The sequence below is a fragment of the Catharus ustulatus genome, chromosome 15 (assembly GCF_009819885.2).
Source record: "Catharus ustulatus isolate bCatUst1 chromosome 15, bCatUst1.pri.v2, whole genome shotgun sequence".
NCBI classification, from domain to species: domain Eukaryota; kingdom Metazoa; phylum Chordata; class Aves; order Passeriformes; family Turdidae; genus Catharus; species Catharus ustulatus.
Genome location: NC_046235.1, coordinates 13,189,834 through 13,203,835, shown reverse-complemented (window position 1 = coordinate 13,203,835; position 14,002 = coordinate 13,189,834). Strand labels below are relative to the sequence as shown.

The following is a 14,002-nucleotide window of genomic DNA, read 5'->3' as shown; positions in this document are numbered from 1 at the left end:
AAGCCACAGTAACTAAACCCTTGTTTACTGCCAGGCTGGACCAACTGTGGAATATTAGTGAGCTAACAACAAAAGGTTTGAACCAGGGATATATTGAGCTGTTCATATTTAAAGAAGGACTGGGAGGAAAGGAAGAGTTCAGAAAATATCTGGGTAAAAAATTGCTGTATGGAAGCAGGACAGCTGCAATTCTCTGTGAGCAGCACCCAATTTCATACATTTTGCCTCATTTACTCCATTGATCTGCCCAGCACATTTTGGAGTCAAGATTTTCTCAGCCTTCCTAATCCACATCTCCCTCTCTCTCCCTTTCTCTGCCCTTGCTCTCCAGAGCTGCAGGCTGAGTCCTGTTCATGACCCAGTGAGGAACTTCTGCCCTGGGCACCACTGGATAAAACAATCCCTTTGTTGAAACACTCAGGGGTACTGGTGCATCACTCCTCAGTGATGCTTTGAGGAAATAGTGCTTGTTTTAGAAATGCTAAAACAAAAAGACTTATGGATACTGAGGGGGTTTTGTTAGTTTGACTCTGGCAGAAGCAGCTTTTTGATCCATTTATCAAGCTGCCTGCAGCTGCCATTTCAAGGCTGATGAAGATATAATAAACAGTAAGCCAAAAAAATCATTTGAAAGGTGCACCCAGAGCAATTTAATAAATAAAAGATCAGGGGCAGTGGGGGGAGAGAAAGAAAAATCATCAGTGCAAGTTTTGACTTTCCTTTGCTGTCCACTTTATAGAGTAAATTTAAATAAATGAATAGTGCAGGTTGGTGGAATCACTCTTTTGTTCTCAAATACCATCTCTAAAAATTTCTGCTTGTGAATTCATCTTCCTACAATGTTTTGCTGGCTCATGTTTTGCCAGCTACCCTCCAAACTGCCACTCCAAAATTTTTAAGGATATCCATCAGACTCTGCAGAACCCAGAGCTCCTGATGGATGAAAACTCTTTGTGGAATCTCCAGCACAATAAACTCAACACTGCTCAGCAGCTGGATGCCAGCGAGCTCAGGTGATGCCAAGGCTTATCCTGTTCCCTTCCCACTGCTTTTACAGAGGTGACCTTGGAGTTTGCACCAAGTTTTAATCTTCCACAGAGGAGACTTTGCTCCTGCAGAGATCCCTGGAGATCTCAGTCCTGAATTAGCTGTCAGTTGTTTCTCTGGGTACAAGGACAGCCTTTGCTCACATTGAGATTAAGTGTCACTTGCCACACTCTCTTTTCCATTTGGATTCATGGGTGTCAGGCAAGCTGGGAGCCTGCTCAGGCCCTTGCAGGGAGTTTTGTCCATTGACCTCTGGCATATGGCACTGCAGTTATTGCACATCTTCCTGGAGCAGTTTGGTATCAGGGCCTGATGGACATTGAGGCTGGAAGTCCAGGTGTGAGTTCCAACATTCTTCTTCCACAAGTTGCCACCTGGTTTATTTGAAGTGCAGGAACTTTTCTCCAGGTCTGATTCTTTCTTCAGAAGGTTGGGGTCAAAGCTTATGGACTTCAGCAGATACCACAAAGATCCTGTGAGCAACAGAGAGAACAAAGAGGGAGTTGCAGGCAATTAAAAACATTAACAGGTGAGACATGGTGAATGAATCAGAAGAAAGTGAAGAAAAAAAGACAATCCCAGAGGAACGAGAGAAGAATGGAAAAGGAAATAGAGAAAAATAATTTTTAAAAAGAAATTGTTAAAGAACTGAAATGAGAATAAGGATGAAAGAAGAGCGAAGAAGAGGAAGAAGAAGGAAAGATGAAGACAGAAAAAAGGGCCAGGAATTTGCATAAAGAAAAATACATGCTGGTGTCCATTTTTCATTAATGCTTCACCAGATGGAGACGGTATCAACAATAATAGAACCTCTGAGTGCAGAACAATAGGTGAAATAATTCAAGCACCACTTTCAGATTAAAAACAGAGAGGAGAGTTTGATTTATTTCCCAGTTTTTCTTTTCTTTCTCTATATATAGAAAATAACCTCATCTGCTTACTCACGTTCTGTGGCTCATCATCACAAAAATATAAATAAAAGAATGAAACCACCCTTCAGTGCAGACAGAAAGTAAATCAGAAGCCTCAATGCATTTTCATTGTTGCAGCTGGGTCCTGTCTTCACATTTATTTATCTTTAAATTTCTCTTTGCACTCCAGAGACCATATCCCATAAAATGTCGGGTTAACAAGTTAGCCATGAATAATTCATGAGTTAATTATAAAACATTTACACCAGCACATTATTATCTTGCAACTAAAAAAAACCCCAAATACTTAATGTCCTCCAACATTGATGGCAAACCTCTTGTGACTGCAATGTTCTTTATCACTAAAATTAAATGGAATTAATCTTAGATTTGCTTTGGTGCCTACTAGCAGAGAATCACAGGGAAAAAAACCAGCCCCAGGTGATATGGAAACATAAAAATACATCAATGCATACACATATTTCTCTGTGTGTGTGTGTTTGCACACACATGTGTATGGGATTCTGAAACATGCCCACAGAGGAGATCCAGTTTTAGTCTTCCACCCCCAAACACACTCTGGGGCAGGAGGAACATGAGCTTTTGTACTGAAGGGAGCACACATGGAAAGGACAAACCCAGATCTGCAGCACTCTGTGCCCAGAGGGACTGTGGCTTGCCAGCTTTTCCTTATCCCACCCCACTGCACAGGTCCTGTTCCCAAAGCAAGCCTAGAGCTCACTCTGAAATTAAAATAATAATAAATTTCAGTTTTGCACTGGTGTCAGCATGAGGATTTGGCCTTGTACACACATCCAAAATTAAGGCTGTCTTATGTCTGGCTATAAAGCTCCCACAAAAACATCACCAATAATGCAAATCCCTAGTAGAGGCAGCATGACAGGCCATTAGGACTCCTGCAGCTCTAGTCTGCATAAAAGCTCCTCTGTCGCCTTCCCTCTGGACATGAGGCTGGAGAAGTGCTGGGAAAATTCTGCAGCCATCCTTCACTGTGTGCTGGTGATCCCCTGAGGGCTTTAATGGGCACACACACAGAAACCTCAAGAAGGCTCTTCCTTAGATCACAGGAACTGTCAGCCTGTTTCTGGAGAGACCCAGGCTATCCAACAGTGACTTCTCCTCTCCCTCAGGAGCTCAGGATAACAGAGCAGCACTAAAGCAAATCTCCAGCAGAGAACTCTTCGTGTGAGCGTGGGCTGCCATGAACAGGGAGCCTGCAAACCTTGGGCTGGCACTGCCAGCTCCAGGACAGCCCCTGGGGGACCCCAGGATAGAGGAAGAAACACCCTCAGGGAAAATGCAGGAAATTCTTTCTTGTTCCATTTTCTCCCTTCCTCCCTCTTTGAATGCAGTCAGTCCACACAGAAAACCACCTGTGTTTCCTCACAGGCACGTTTCACCCAGGCTGAGACACTTAAAGCTCTTCATGGAACTGAAGGCCAAGGCTTCCTCTTCCTCCTGTGATTATTAAGAGGTCACATATGAGAATTCAACAGCTTCATCTGCCTGACAGCCAAGAGCAAGGGCTGGAAGCACCCTCTGCACATTCTGAATCCATGAAAATATCCCAGGAGATTGGCACTAAGCTGATGGTCAACAAAACTACCCAGAGCCTGAGGCATTAAAGTTTAATTTAACCATGCATACTTTTGTTAAGGGATTAGGAAGACTCTATCATTGTGACATTTGAATTCTAATTGCAAACCAGTCTCTCACACACTTTACTGGTCTGGGACCTGTGAGGAGAGCTGTGTGTGTGTGTGAAGGGTCTGTGTGTCTCATGAGAGGTGTCCAGCTTCTGCTTTGGGGCAGCAAAAGGGTTCACAACTCCAAAGAACCATGTTTGACCTCCCATCACACATCAGCCCAGCAAACAACATGGGATTTTGTAAAACCAATGGACACAGTGAGGAACTGGGGCTGGGATTTTAATCATCTCTGCAGATCCCATTTAGAAATCTGACTGTTGTATGTGAGTGTCAACAACCACTCATGAAATTTCATCCCTGCATCAATTTTCAATGTAGAAAAAATGCTTCATGAACAGCAATACAGTCCTGTGTACACAGCTGCCAGCAGCTGCCCTCTGGGGTGATTCCTGTAATTTTCTGTATTTTGCTCAGCAAGATGTCATTTATCACAAAGACTATCATCAGTATACGAGCAGAGGATGAATAGTTAAGAGATCTGTTATCCTCACACCTGAAGCACAGAGGAGTTTTGTTTTGGGCATTCTTGTCTGGGTACCTAACTCAGCTACAGGCACACAGATCTGCAGCCAAGAGTGGTGAGGTTTGGATTACCAGACTCTCCTGCCATGAATGGAGGGATGTAATCCCAGCACCTAACTCTGAGCCCATCACTGACTCTCTAGTGCTCCAGAGTTCCATTTCTGAGCATTCCCTGTCAGTGCTGGTGCTACAGTGCAGTGCTGGCATTATGAAAACAACAGGACTGTCTGTGAATGGCTGTTTGGGCTCTCAGTGTGATCCTGCAGCTAAAAACCACAAACCATGTCCTCAACCTTGTCCAAGTCCCTCTGAAGTGTGCAGCTATAGACTCACCCTTTCAGAAGTTTCTGTCTCAGAGAAGAGTTGATGTCAGCAGTAGGGAAAGGAGGGAACAGGGGTGAGACAATCTTGACTGGTGTTACAGAGGCTGAATGTTCCAACAGCTTCACTCAGTGTCAGCCAGCTGGTTAGAGATGCTGCAGGGCCCCAGCCTGATGCCCAAGGACCGTGGCACTGCAAGGGGATGTGTCTGAGCTCAGGCATTCACTCCTGTTCTCCCTGAACACCTCTCCCTAACTCAGAGCATTTGAGTATGAAAGCTTCCCTGGGAAAAGAGCTGAAGACTGCAACATTCATTCTCTCTGTAAGGACAAAGGGAGGATCGAGTCCAAGCTGTTTCTCCTCAAATCATGGATCAATCAAGCAACTCTGGTGATGTCACTATCCCTGGCACTGGGACCTAATTTAAAATTACCTCAAATCTGAAAGATTGATTTTCACCATCAGCATTTAATGTCTGCTGTATCTTTCTTTTCCCAGCAGAGAAGAAAAATAGAAAGGAGGGGAGAGAGAGGGAGAAGGAGATGGTTCAGATTCAACTGCAATTTAGCATTCATTTGCATTTTTAAATTAGTTAAGCTGTGGACCGTTGCAAAGCAATGACAGAGAATTTTTGTAATAATTAGTCTGCTGGGAGTGTAGAAATGGCTGTACAGGCAAGTTGCACTGAAAGATGAAGCAATATCCCAATGCTCAAACTGGGATTTGCACAGGCAAATTTACCCTCCCTCAGATGGGGCCAGATCCAGCTCAGCAGGCACAGAGAGCTCCAGCTCAGACAACTTCATCTGCTCCAGACACTGACTGCAGCCAGTGGGGAGAGAGGGGTGTGCTCAGACCTGATTCATCTTAACCTGATGTAAAAATCTGAATCAGGCCAGACAATTAGATACCTGGAGTGAGATGAGAACAATCTCACTGCTGCTGTTTACAATACAATCTTAAATTCTTCAGCCTCTGTGTATGTGTCAGCCTCTCCTCAGTGGGCTCCACACATCTGAGCCCTTCTCCCCTCCTGCTGCAGCTCCAGCCACGATTCTCTTACTGCACAGAAGGAGACAGATCCCTCTCCTAAATCCAGTGGAAAGTCATCATTACCTCTGATCTGACAGCAAGTGCTCAGGGAAGGGGGAGAGGAAGGATCACGATGAGAATGAGCTAAGGGACCCCAGTTTTGCCACAGGGACCTCCCTCAGCTCACAAGGGGGATATGGCAGCACTTCACTGTACAGTGGAAGGTGCTGCATATTCAGCAACCTGGGCCACTGATTTTGCAATGCATCTCACACTTGCTGTTTGAGGTGAGTGAATATTGTAATGCCTCCTTCTCTGGATGGCAGCACATGGCAGCACCAATGCTCCCTCTGCTCAGCAAGGGCAAAGCCCACTTGTGACTAAACCTGGCTTCAGAAACGCTGCACACTCACCATCCTGAAATCAGCTCTTCATCACCCATGTTCTCTGCCTTGCATCCTCCTCTGTCCTTTGCCTGCCCTGCTCCAAAAGCTGGCATCTGCTTCTCAGTGTGACTGCTCCTTCTTGCTCAAATTGTCTCTCTGGGTGAACTGAAGCACAAGGAACATTCAGTGAATTTCCTGAAATCCTCCCCCTGATCTGAAACATCAGCCCTCAGTACATTTGTGTTTATCCAGCTTCACCAGTTCTTTGTTCAAAAATGTGAAGCCATCCTCTTCCAAAGCAGCACCAGCCTAGTCCCACAGCTCACCAGGAGCCATGGAGGGGTTTGTTTTCTCTCAGACATAATTTGGGGTTACAGAGCATCAACATTTTACAGACACTTAGTCTATAACAGTGTGCCATGTGCATATCTATAAGAAAGAGTGATTTTTTAAAAAGTTTTACTTAATGTTTCCTTCCAAAGAGGTCCCTATGATTTGCAAATCATTCTACCTGCATCAAATGCATTAACTCTATGACCACAAAATAGACACCCCATTATTCTGACAGCAAAGTGAGTGCAACTGGATTTCCCTGATGGAACCCAAACCTTTACACTTTTATTACCTTGTCACTCTGAGTTTTTGTAGGTATCAATCACCAGGGTACAATGTGTTTCAGTGTGGACTTCAGTGACTTGATCCAAACTATCTCTTTTGAGGACAGAGGAGCAAGAAGAAGATGAAAGCTAAACTAAATAAATGGCTTTACTTATATCATGGCTGCCAAGAGCAAAATGTGCTCTGTTTCACTTTTGTTAGTTACTAGTTTAACTTTTGGGGTGGCATTTCTGGAGTGTGTTCATCCCATCAAAGTTCTAGTTTGTCCCATCACATCAATGGCTCTCATCTACAATAACTGGCACTGCCTTAAAAAATTCGGGTTTTTTGTTTGCTCACCTGTAATTTTGTTACCAGTCACATGTCCAAACTGAGGTAAAAGTAAATACTTCCTAGGATCCTCTGTGCATTTTCCCTTAGGATATTCTTGCTTTCTTCCTCTGGCAGAGAACAGCTGTGAGGTTTGTGCTTTGCAGCTGTGGTGAAGGCTCTGGAAAGGTTTTTTTTATAAAGTATACAAGGGTGCATGGAGCAAACCTGCCAGTGCTGCTGATCTCTGTGTTGGTTCCTTCTAGCTGAGCGTGGGCAGCTGACCTGCAGGATTTCTTGGTTTCCATTGCAGTCACTGCAGAGAGACACCTCCCATTTGTCTCATCCTAAGATGACTGTCCAAGAGAAGTGGGATAATTTCTGAAAATCTCATTTTAGTCCTACCAACTACAGAGCAAACCTAAACATTTTTCAGACCAGAAGCCAACTTTCAGGCCAGGGGAATCCACCCAAAACACCTGTGTATGTTTGCCTAAATACACAGGAGGGGACCCATTCCAGCTGTTTATTCCTGAGTCTTTTCACAAAATCCTCACCTTGGAAAGGACACTATTTTCAGACAGAACCAAGCCAGTGCAGATTTAGACTCATGAACTATAAAAATATCCTCATCCCTTGCACTGGCTGTGGTTATGATGGTGTCTTCCCCGAGGGACAGCAGCTTGTGGAGAGACAACAGTGAAAAGAGAAAGGAGATGAGAAGGGGCTTCACTGTACCAGTGGTGAGGACAGATCTGCATTATTACCTCCCTTCCTGAAAGACTGAATGATAAGAAATTTTTCTGAAGCATCTGAAACCATCCCAAGACTGTTTCCTTCGGAATTTCTTTGCTGAGCATCTCCTTTTGTGCTGGAACCGGCAGAGGCTGGAGGGGCACAAGGACATTCCCAGTGCCCCTGACACCTCCTGAGACCCTCACCCTCGTGGTACAGCAGTCTATAATGATGTTCTTCTGGATGTTTCCATATTTGTAATGAGCAGTTCAGCTACCCTGCCGTCCCAGAAAGTACTTTTCCATAAAAATGGGATCCTGTAAAACCTGTACTTTTAGACAACCCCCACCCTGACATAGCCCCAGTCTCTCTACATTACAAAATAAAGGCCTCAGTGTTCATTCTACTGAGTTTTGCTGTGTTATCTGTGATTGTCTTGGAAACCCTGCTCAGCCTGGGGCCAGCTATTAACATCTTTCAGCATAACAAAAGCCTTTATTGTCCCACTATTTCTCATGCATTCTGTCAAGACAGACAGATGAATGAGTTACCAGGGGGTAAGTTTGGGTATAAATTTACAGGGCCCCTACTCCATCATAATTGTCTGTATTCATATTCTCATTCTTCATGCTCATCCAGATGTACTTGGAAGTGATTTGTCCTCAGGAAAAAAAGGGGTTGGTTGCTTTGCATCTGCTCTGTAGAAACAAAGGAAAGGATGTCCTGGGGCTTCTTGAGGAGAAGGTGACATCCTGGGAGGTCACCCACTAACCTTCCCTGGGACTGTCCTTCCTTCTGTGGCATCCATCATGTCTATTCCACGTTGTTAGAAAACGTTTAGTGCAAATATCAAAACAGTGATTCAGTTTGAAAGACAGTCTTCATCCAAGCAGCCAAAGTGTTTCAGTTGGAAGAAGATGTTTTAGCACGGAGAAAATACTGAATGGGATTTTTACACCAAAACTCTTGACACTCTGCTCATATGAGCAACCATCCATAAAGGACATGCATTTTACATCACCACAAGACTTCTTCAAGCCCAGCTATAACATTTCTCCAGAGATACAACCCAAGAATACTCCACAATCTGTATTTCTGCATGTGCCCCAAAGCTTTTGTTAGCGTGGCTGTGATGGCTCATGGGCATGATTTGCTCACATTCCCAGCTGACAGCCAGGCCAGGAAAATCTCACAGCTTATACATGCTCCCTGATTCCTTTTATTATTTAGAGGATTAACTAAGAATCCCACAATGGCTGCAATGACTGTTGTGCTCTCAGTGAAGTGGCAAATAATTGAAAACACTAAATACCCATTATAACTGATAAATAGCAATACAATCCCAGGCAGGGAAATATTAGAGAGCTCACCGACCTGAGGGAAGCCAAGTATAATAAAGATCATCCTCAGGGAGATGTGCCATGAAGGGCACTTATCTCTCTGCAGCAGTTCAGTGCACCCCTCTAACCCAGGGTGCCTTTTCATCGGGGATGAGAACAAAACCAAAAAATTCCCCAAGTCCAGCTTGTACACACACCTAACTTACTCATTCTTCTCTGCCATGTGAGTGCACTGACTTAGTCTTCTGCTCACACCAGCAGCCTTGCTTATTTTATTCTTTCTGACTACTCACCCAACCCACCAATGCTAGAATTGCTCTGTAACAGTGCGTGCCATATGGTGCCCTAATTATTGCAGTGCTTGTTGTATTAATGTGTTAGATAATCGAGATGTGGGGAGAGGAGCAACCAGGAGAGTCAGGCATTTTGAGGGACAGGCTTGCTCAGTGAACACCATTTACTGCAAACAACTCCAGGATGCCAAGAGCCACATCCAGGAAATGAAAAGTGTAGGCATGAGAATACCAAAACCATCATCTGCCTGGGGTGCCACTGTGGAAATGTGACCGGGGTTGGATTTTATTTCTCTTTTAGTTTCGATATCCCTGTGTCTAGAGAACATGACTGTAGTTTCTAGGAATAGAAAAGTATAATGTTATTCAAGATTATTGCATTGTCACTCTAATTTGTAAAAAGAGAAAGGAGGAGGAGCAAACAGAGGATGCACAAAACCCTTGGGCTGGATTCCCTTTCTGATTTACACTGACATTGATAACATGCAGACCTGGAAAAGTCCATATTAACAAGGGAATTAAAATGCACCATTGAATTTGCATTGCTAAAATAATTCAAGATTTGAGGCATAATCATAAAACATTTTTCCCCTGAACCTCCTCTTTTACATCCATTAATTTGGTCAAATCCCCTCCCTTTTTCAGATTTCACTGATAAAAATTACTCAACTAAAGTCTTAAGAGTAAGTGTGGGTTTGTACCATTGTAGAGGATAATAGGTTTTGTTCTAAAAGCAATGTGCCTTTTCAGTGGTTCTACAATTGTGGATGTTCAAGGGCAGAATGGACAAGCAGCTACAAGAGGAACCCAGGGCACCTTACTGAGAATCACATTAATCTTAGGAAATCTTGAGCTGACTGCACTTGGAGAGTAAAAATGTTATGGAGGAAGATTAAACAAGTCTCTTCTATTCTTATTCTTCACCAGGTGTCTGCTGGCCCCTGCTGAAGACCATTACTGATGCTGTCTGCCTCCTCTGAAGGCTCAAAAATATCCATTCCCCAGAGACCTTACAGACTGAGCTGCACCACGAACATCTTCTGTACACTGTGAGTCTGAGGAGAAAACAGAAGATGGGGAAGATTATTCACCAGAAAGGAACTCTCTACATTCCTGCCAATGCCTGGGCAGTAAACACAGACAAAATGCTGCAAAAATTACAGACCTGGCCCTTGGCACAATGATTCTCAAAGTTTTTCCACAAACTGGATGAGGTTTACAAGATGGACAGGGCAAATCCCAGTGTGCCAAATTCAGACACTTCATGGTGCAATGAGGATGTGTTTCTGCAGGAGTAAAACACCTAATTGACCCATAACCTATCAGTGAAACAATAGAGAATAAAATTCCCAGTATAATTGGGTTATAAATCATTCCTTTGATACCAGGACCTAGCAATTTATTTTGAGTATCTGAGTGTTTATTCTGAGGAAATGCAGTGGTTTAGCTATATTTAAACACTTTGGCTGGTGCTTAGAGGGGAAAATGACAACTGTGCACAGTGATTTATTTCTCCACTTTACTTGGGCTGTAAAGGTGTGAAGACAGAGCTTTTAAAAGCAATCTTTGCAGGGACCCACAGGCACCTTGCACGTGCTGTCCCTCCTGGCCCAGCTCCCCACCCAGAGCAGCTGGTGATGGACAATCACCTTCATCCTGTCCACCATGCCTGCAATAACTGCTGGCTTTTCACTGCTCTTTGAAGACCATTTTGCCCACAGAAATTACCAAAGTCAGTGCCCCACACAATAAAATGTTCACACATTTACACACCACCTCTCAGGTCAATATTCCCTTGCATTTACGATTTCTCTACATTATATGAACATTTTCAGAAGTGTTTAGGTGCACAATGCACACAGGGCATGGTCAGAGCCAGGGAGGATGATCATTTCCCAATGTCCTGGTTTGTGGGGCACTGTCTTTGCTTCCTCACAAGAGGAGCAGAAATGGTTTCTCCATTCAATTTCTGGAGAAAATCTTCAAAAGTAGCAGAAGGAGTGGTGTGACATAAAGACCAGACCTGAGCTGGGGTTGAGATCAATAATCATGTGTGATAATATTTTGTGGTAGTTTTGTTTAGGCAGACATTTAGCAGATAAAATGAAAAAAGCTACTCCCATCCTCCATGGAAGGAGCAGGAGCCACCTGCCAACCCTTTCCCACAAGCATGTGGCCAGGACAAGAACACGACCGGCAATTTCCTTTTCCTGACACTTATTGCCACATTCATCCCTCCAGGAAGCGATACCAGGGCCATCCCTGGATTTCTGCAGCTGTTCATGGCTCGCTCTGTGCCAGAACAGTGGCCTCAGTGACAGCAGGCAGGAAGCAATACAGGAATATCCTCCCTGTGCCATGGATTTACAAGGACAAAGTATCTTCTGTGGCTGGCTTTTCATTAGCAGAATTGCACAAAGGGAGATGTGAGGTTCAGGAAGCTCCATTACATATCCAAAGCAGACAGAGATGCTCCTGACAGACAAAGAGCCACTAAAGTCTGTTAAAAGGGAGAGGGAGAGATAAAATTTTGCACCATGCTGTTGTCTCAAGTTATCAAAGCAAGTCTGGAAGCACTGGGCTCTAATTGCAAATTTGGTAATGGAAATGCAGCTCTAGGGAAAAAAGGAGCTGAAAATTAGAGCTCTTTCTAACTGAGATCATGGAGAAGGGGTGAGCAGAGAGGATCTATATGATCACAGTAATCAGAACAGATTAATCATTACTTCCCAGTTTGGCCAGTGCTGTCTAAAACTGCATTTTTAAAGCACATAATCCTGATGGTATATCTCTTCTGATTAGCCCTTCAAAAGAATATTCATGTAAGTTGGAGCTGAAGCGTCTCTGCTGCAGAATTCTGATGACACAATAGGTCATTATAAATAAATGATTTATCCAAGTGAAATAAGTCCAGCTATTTAGGGCAGGTCACAGTGACAAGTTACTGTGGCATCTCTAATGTAATTTTTACTATCTCTTAGGTCAGAGAGAGCCTGTTTAAATGCAAAAGCTCTTTGTAACAGCAATTTGCAAAACAATGAGAGAAATATGCACGACATGGTTTGCTGATGAAGCAGAATTTTGTCAGAGTAGGACATTGTTTAAAGGTTTACCCTGGGGGCACCAGCTGTTTTCTAAAGCACTGCTAAATGACAGGAGAAGATACATTTACACACAATACAGCAAGGGCCAAGAATAAAACCTGGAAACCTTTTATTTGTAAATAACAGCACAAATACAGAAATCTGTGAGCCCACATCTACTGATGCTGGAGAGACATTAACCATTATATACCTGCCCCTTTGTTGAGAAAAGAAAGGAGGAGGATAGGAAACAGCAGTTATTTTATCCTTTATCAGTACACAACCACCAAAGATGCTGATGTTCAGTACTTACCTTTTCATCCATTATCTCCTCTGATTTTTCTTCCTCCTAATGCTGCAAACTACAAGTGATTATTTGCAACTTTGTGAGTGATGCTTAACACTTAACTGAAATGAGAGCTGGGGGAAGAGAAGTATTAAATGCAGAGATGGAAGAGTTTTAACAGCTGTAAGTGTACTATCAAAAATTAGACAACAAAATTCATCAGGAGAGCAGCAGCTTTGCCAGCAGCTGTTACAAAGGAGATAGGGAATAAGTCAAAGCCAATAACTGCTATTAGGATTAGACTCGTTAGATGGTGGAACCAACAGTGTCTATGAAAAACAAGAGTCCGCATGAAACCACTCACAACTTGAACCAGAAAAGGAGGGGGAGCAGAGAGGAAGCCTTGGACTTGTTTCTTTGCTTGGCCTCAAGCTGTGAAGATGAAGTAGGAGAAAAGGGAAGCAAGGCATCACAGCTTATTAACTACAAGAGTATTGTGAAAAACACGTTTTACTGTTTTGGTAAAATTTAAAACATTTAATAAAAGGGTAATAGGAGACACACATAAAGCAAAGGGTTAAAACGGTGGGTGCTTGGCAAGCTGCTAAGAGCACACGATTGCGTTGGGAACACCCCTTTAAATACACTTTACAATACATTAATTTGTTGCATATTTATAGTGGTTTTGTATAGTTAAAAATTTTTGGGCACTGTGTAGCATGGCTACTTTTTGGGTTTGCTTTTTAGAGCATGCGTGTTTTTTGGTTTGTGGTTTTAATTTTTTTTAATTATTATGTTTTAATTTGGGTGGTGGTTTTGGCTTTTTGTAGTTGGTGATTGTTGGTAATTGTTGTGTTAGTTGCAGGGTTTTTATTATATGTTTACAGGCTGTTATTTTAGCTAAATGGGTAGTTTAAGCATACTATTTTTAAAAAACTTATGTTTAATTTTTGCTATTAGAAGAAAAAGCTTATATTTATACAGAAAAGCTATTTTAATATTATATATATAGCATTTATTCTAATAGTTGTGAAAAGCCGACAATATGTTATGCACTTATAACAGTATGTTGGGTGCTTTTCTCCACATCCCTCAAATCTGCTGATGCTGCACAAGCCAGGCCACCCCAGATCTGAGAGCAAGGAGCCAGCAGCTCCAAAGGCAGAGGAAAAAAGATGTGCACAGCACACAGGGAGAAGACACAGGGAGAAAGGAGCAACACCAGCCTGAGCCAAAATAAACAGAACCACTTGCCTGAAGGGCTCTTTGTTTTGATACCATGTGTGAGTTCTGATCACACCAGCCAGGTCTGCAGGAGAGACAATTCCTTGTACAGCATCAGCAAATTACTCCAGTCTGCAGCTGTGATTACTGCAAGAGAGAGAAAAA

At 43.1% G+C, this 14,002-nt stretch overlaps 2 long non-coding RNA genes across 3 annotated transcripts in view; both read right to left on the bottom strand.

Moving 5' to 3' along the window:
* Positions 1–623: 623 nt before the first annotated feature.
* LOC117003345 lies at positions 624–13,139 on the bottom strand. The gene is made up of 2 exons (XR_004419498.1): positions 5,977–13,139; positions 624–1,520 (listed from the first exon to the last, which is right to left on the bottom strand). It is a non-coding gene; the product is annotated as an uncharacterized LOC117003345 (long non-coding RNA).
* Positions 13,140–13,425: 286 nt separating this feature from the next.
* The window catches only part of LOC117003344, a 134,306-nt gene continuing 133,729 nt past the window's right edge, over positions 13,426–14,002 (bottom strand). For both annotated transcript variants that reach the window (XR_004419497.1, XR_004419496.1), the window contains exon 4: positions 13,426–13,975. This is a non-coding gene — a long non-coding RNA (uncharacterized LOC117003344). The remainder of the gene's footprint in view (positions 13,976–14,002) is intronic.